We start from the raw sequence: 5,669 nt of genomic DNA, 5'->3' as shown, positions 1-5,669 counted from the left end.
GGAGCTCACAATTTAATGAAAGAATCAGTAATCAAACATGTACAAACAAGCTATACATAAGATAAATAGGAAATGATTAAAAGAGGGAAGGCACTAGAATTAAGAGGGATTGATAAAGGTTACCTGTTGAAGACAAGATTTTAGTTGCAACTTAAAGAAAGCCAGCAGGTGGAGATGAGAAGGGAGAACATTCCAGGCATGGGGAATAGCCATGTTTGGAGTGTTAATTGATCATAGAAGCTTAACAAAGATATTTGATGCTGAAGACACTTCTGTATCCTCCTCTAAGGTTTTGAAGCACTGACATTCAAAGGAAAGTTTAGATGTTTTCTTTTTAGACCCCTGACAGCAGAATGAGGAAAAACAGGTGGAAGTTGCAGATAGGCAGATTTACTCTTGATGTAAAGAAATTTTCTAACAATTAGAACCATCCAAAAATGGAATGGGCTGCCTTTGAAGAGTGCCCCAGCCTCCTCACCTCACTCGAAGTCTTTAAATGAAGGTTGAATGACTACTTATGAAGGTTGTTGTAGAGGGGATTTTAAGTCAGGTGTAGGTTGGACTACAAGGTCCTTTCCAACTCAATCTCCACTTCTGTGCTCTCTCAGACTATTTCATTTATAGATCAAAAATAAAATGGAAGAAATATGTTTTAGAAAAACAAACAATGCAGTGGAAAATATGTTCAGTTTTGCACAAGAAGACATAGGTTTAAGAATAATTTCTGACCCATGATAGTCAACATTTATATGGTGCCTTAAGATTACTGCAGATGAGCAGAGTAGTGTTGATACTGCCATTCTAAATACTTATTGTTACAACTACTACTAGATAGCATTGTATAGCACTTTAAGATTTGCAAAGGACTGTATAAAAACTACCTCATTTGATGGTAGGTACTATCATTCCCATTTTACATTGAGGAAACTGAGGCAAAGGTTAAGTTAAGTCTCTGGCTGAATTTGAACTTTTGAATTTTTTTTTGAATTTTGAATTTGAAGTTTTGCTGACTCCAAGTCTGTCCCATTACATTTCACATACTAGTTTAAGTGAACTTTTGTAAATCATTTTTTGAATTTGTCTCCTCATCTGGAAAATGAGGACAATTAGGGTTTTATAAGCAAAATATTCTGTATGTTATGACAGTATGAATTGTGAGTCATTATTAATATTAAACACAATAAAATAAAGCTGTTTTATCTTAGAAATATATCTTATATAAATATATCTTATTCAAAATAATCAATGACAATACATAACCTATTGTGTTAATAATAATCTGACAAACATAAACCATCAAAGACCCTGACTCATGAAGAAAAAAAAATTTACATTAATGACAATCTATTCTAGTAAATTTATAGGAAACAGCAAGAAAACAAGGAGTTCTTTTGTACACTGAAACTCTAAGCCAAAGGTAGGCATACAGGTGAGAAAGGTGATAACAGAAGTAAAGGAAAGGAAAAGATTTTTTTCTATTTAAAAACAAGAGTTTTACAAACCACAGGCATGAAAAAATAAAAGGACAAACAAAGGGAAGGAATGTTTAAAAGGCAGAATAAACCAAGTCCTGGATCAGAAACCTAGAAGATATATTAAATTGCAACCTTAGTGGGTGGGACAAAAGAAAGGGTTATGTTTTTAAATCCCACTTGGCTTCCTGCACATGGCTGTCTTCATGGAGGGCACAATATGCAATGACTTTCCTCCTGCAGACTGGATTGTATTAAAGTGCAAACAGAAACCACCTGTTCAAAGTACCCCAGTTTCAGCCTGTCACCAAGTTTTGGCACCACTGCTTTTTTTCTTTCTTGGCACCAAATGCCACAATCCAGAGGAGAACTATTGAGGGGAGCCTCTGATCCCTACTGAGAAGGCCATCTCTTGTGACAAATCTATGCCAAGACTGGGCTGAGATTTTAATGAGGCCACCAAATGTCCAACAGCCATCAACAAGTGGAAATATGATTCTTTAGAAGAGTTGCCACCACCAGGGTAGTCAGCAGAAAGAAAAGCTCTTTTCAAGTCACTGAACCAGAAAATGGACTTTTAATAAGATCAACAAAATCTTCATCCAATGGAAAAGTGAAAAGCAACTCCTGTCCTAAGAAAACCCCATTATTGTATTACTAAGTATTCAGAATTTTTCTATGGTTCAGTTGGACAGACATTCACTTTCTACTAGGCACCGAGAGAATACAAAGATGAATAAGACATATTACCTGCCCTCAGGGAGCTTATAATATAGGAAGTCACATAAGATCAGTACATAACTAGCTAGTATTAATTATGATAGAGGCAGTATGGCATAATGGAGGGAACTGACCTTGAGCTAGGAAGTCCTGAATTTAAGACTTGTTTCTGATGCTGGCTGGGTGACTCTGCCCAGGTTACTTTGTCAGTGCTCTAGGCCCAAGGTGTCAAACTTGCACCTGTTAAAACTCCAAAATTGGGCCAAATAAGATTAAAATGTAATCGGAAAATGTTTAAAAAAATAAAAAAGCAATGCAACATAATTAATGTTAACTTGTGGTTTTCTAAGTCAATATGAGGCAGGCAGGATCCAAACAGAGTTTGCTACCTCTCCTCTACACAATTTTCGTAACTCTATTAATTGCAGAGAAGGCATTGACTAAGATTGATGGAGAGAGTTTCCTTATCCGGACGTTCCCTATAAAAATGAAATCACAATTCCAACCAATGTCTTTGGATTAACTAACTATGATACCAGGCACAATGTGCTAAATTGGCTAATTGCCATTTATGGTAGCTTCAAAGAGAGAAGTATTATTTCTAGCTCCAGGAGAATCAGGAAAGGCTTCATGGAGTAGTTAGCATTTGAATTGGGCCCTGAATGATGGATAGAAATAAGAAAGTTAAATTAGTATTCATATAAAATCTGGGGGACTGACTAAACGAGTTAAATAACTTTCTCATTCTTTTCCAAAAACAAAACAAAACAAACAAAAACCAAACCTACTGAACCTAGTGTCTATTTAGTTCAGTTTTTTTAAATGAAAATTTCCTCAGTTTTTTTGAGTTTAGGCTTCCTGTCCCTCAATCAAATAAAACTGTTATTAAGAAAATGTTCAATATTGTTTTTCATTAGGTATCAATGAGCTTTAACATCAACTGTGTGATGATAATAGGCTTGCAGTGTGCTTTACAAATATTCTCATTTGATCCTCAAAACAACCCTGTAAATGTAGGGGTTATTATTATCCTTATTTTACAATTCTGAAGAAAGTAAGGGTGAGAGGTTCAGTGATTTACACCACCATTAGCTGATGTCATTAAGTAGTTGGGTCACTGGGAGCTAGCCTTTGTGGCACAGTGGAGGGCTCACAGGCAGCCAGCTCCAGCATGCCACTTGAGGATAGGCTGGGAGGCCCCAATGTGCTAGGCCAGGGGTGAAGGGCAGGCAGTCACTCAGATCCATCTGAGTATTTTAGTGTATCTTTTTCACTTCTACTCTTTTCAACATTCATTAAAAGCCCCGATGTTGTCTCTCATCTTTCTTGTACTCTGTCTTTCCTTATCAGTAAGAAGCTATGGCAAGAATCTCTGCCTATCACTCTACTGTAACAGAAGACAAGGACTAAACTCTTGAAGTTTATTATAATACTATTAGCTATAGAGAAAAATCATATGCCCTATCCAAATGGGGTTGGATTACTGAAGTATCAAAAGAGCTGTGTTCTAAGATTATCTCACCAACCAAGTTGTCTTGGAACACGTACCCTAAGATAAACATGATATGCGGTGGGGGACTCACAGTCTTGGCTTTATTATCCTACAAGGGTGTATAATTTATTCCCTTCAGTCAACAGAGCAGAATAATAAGGGACAATGGAAAGGATGGAGTTGGTGTACCATATATAATTTCAACATAAAACTGATTTTTAAAAAGTCAAGGAAAAAACACTTTAAATGAATAATTTATATCAGCTTATCCCTATAAATAAAAATCCCTCTTTGTATTGATAAAAAAAAATGAGTCTATATGTCAGCAATAGAATTTGCTTCTTTGAATTAAAAAAAAAGTCAGTGACGTTTATCAGCTTTCTCATTTGTTTCCCCTACCCACCTTTTTAAAATCAATTAATCCAAAAGTGGCTTTGTTGCTAAAATATAATTAATTACAAAAATGCTTTTTTTGCTCTCTCAACTTTCTTATATCACAATAGGGAAATATACAAATGTTATATACATATATATATATATATATATATATATATATATATATGTGTATGTATGTATATATGTATACACATGTATATTAAGCTCTTGGTCCAAAGACAAACAGTACTCAGCAACACAATAACATTTATAAATATAGGTGATGATTTTAGTAGCTTTGACTTACCTTCAATTTCTTTTTCTTCTCTTATTGCTAAAGTTAATATTTCCTTTTCTTTCTTCTTTTTTTTTTTTAGCAGGCATAGTTCAATTATTTGTTTATTAAAAACATCTATGTGGTTGCCACAGCAGCTGCCTGGGTCCTCTAGACAGACACTAGAGTGTGAGTCTTCACAAGATGGTCAGTGAATTTCTGATAGGGAGACTTAGTGAACACAGTCTCCTTCCACAGGTCTGGGGTTAGACAGCTGTATGTTTTGGAGATGGCCTCGAAGGTAGCTTTAGCGAAGTTGCCCAGAGTGGCAGTACAGCCTCTTGCAGAGGTGTAGCAGTCATCAATTCCAGCCATCATCAGGAGCTTCTTAGGCACAGGAGCTGAGACGATGCCAGTACCTCTAGGGGCAGGGATCAGGCACACCAAAACTGATCCACATCGCCCAGTGACCTTGCAGGACACTATGTGAGGCTTGCCAATCTTGTGCCCCCAGTAGCCTCGTCTCACAGGAACGATGGACAGCTTGGCGAAAATGATAGCACCACGAATAGCTGTGGCCACTTCCTTGGAGTACTTGACACCCAGGCCAACATGGCCATTGTAGTCACCGATGGCCACAAAAGCCTTGAACCTGGTACGTTGTTCAGCTCTAGTTTGTTTCTGAACAGGCTTGATCTTCAGAACTCATCTTTCAATGAAGATCCCAGGGAGAAATCTATGATCTCAGACTCCTTGATAGGAAGGGAGAAAAGATCTCTTCCAAAGTCTTGGTCTTCCTGTCCTTGACTAGCCGACCCAGCTTAGTGACAGGAACCCACTCCTTGTCTTTGGCCTTTTGTCCCCGGGCCCTGCGGCCACAGCCCCAACCTCAGCCCCGACTGTCAAAGCTACCTCGGAAGCCACCCTGGCCTCAGACTCTGGGGCCCCTGGGGCCTCCTGCTCCTCCTGCAGCACTGGCGTCGTCCGCCATTTGGTGTTCACTAGAAGTAGAAGCTAAAGCTAATATTTCGTGTGTGTGTGTGTGTGTGTGTGTGTGTGTGTGTGTGTGTGAATATTATTAGATTTATTTACATTTTTATGCTGAAATACAAAACTAGAAAAATAAATAATTCCAGTCTAAATTAAACCAAATAAATCCATTACCCAGTTAAGCCCACTGAGTAGATTTCTAGTTCTTTGTCATCATTCTTATTATCTCTTTTCATCATTTTCCTTCTGTTATTCTGTCATTTTCTCATTTGGAGATCCCCTTCCCTATCTTTTTTTATATGCTCATTCTTCATTCTACCTAACTTCATCTCCGCAAGTTGCCATT

At 37.5% G+C, this 5,669-nt stretch overlaps 1 pseudogene; it reads right to left on the bottom strand.

The window, feature by feature from the left end:
* Positions 1-4,456: 4,456 nt before the first annotated feature.
* Positions 4,457-5,339, bottom strand: LOC110198638 (small ribosomal subunit protein uS5 pseudogene; annotated as a pseudogene).
* Positions 5,340-5,669: the final 330 nt, after the last annotated feature.

Source organism: Phascolarctos cinereus, unplaced genomic scaffold (assembly GCF_003287225.1).
Source record: "Phascolarctos cinereus isolate Bilbo 61053 unplaced genomic scaffold, phaCin_HiC Scaffold_4;HRSCAF=312, whole genome shotgun sequence".
Taxonomy (NCBI): domain Eukaryota; kingdom Metazoa; phylum Chordata; class Mammalia; order Diprotodontia; family Phascolarctidae; genus Phascolarctos; species Phascolarctos cinereus.
Note: the sequence above shows the minus strand (reverse complement) of the source record. Positions and strands in the feature narration are given on the sequence as shown.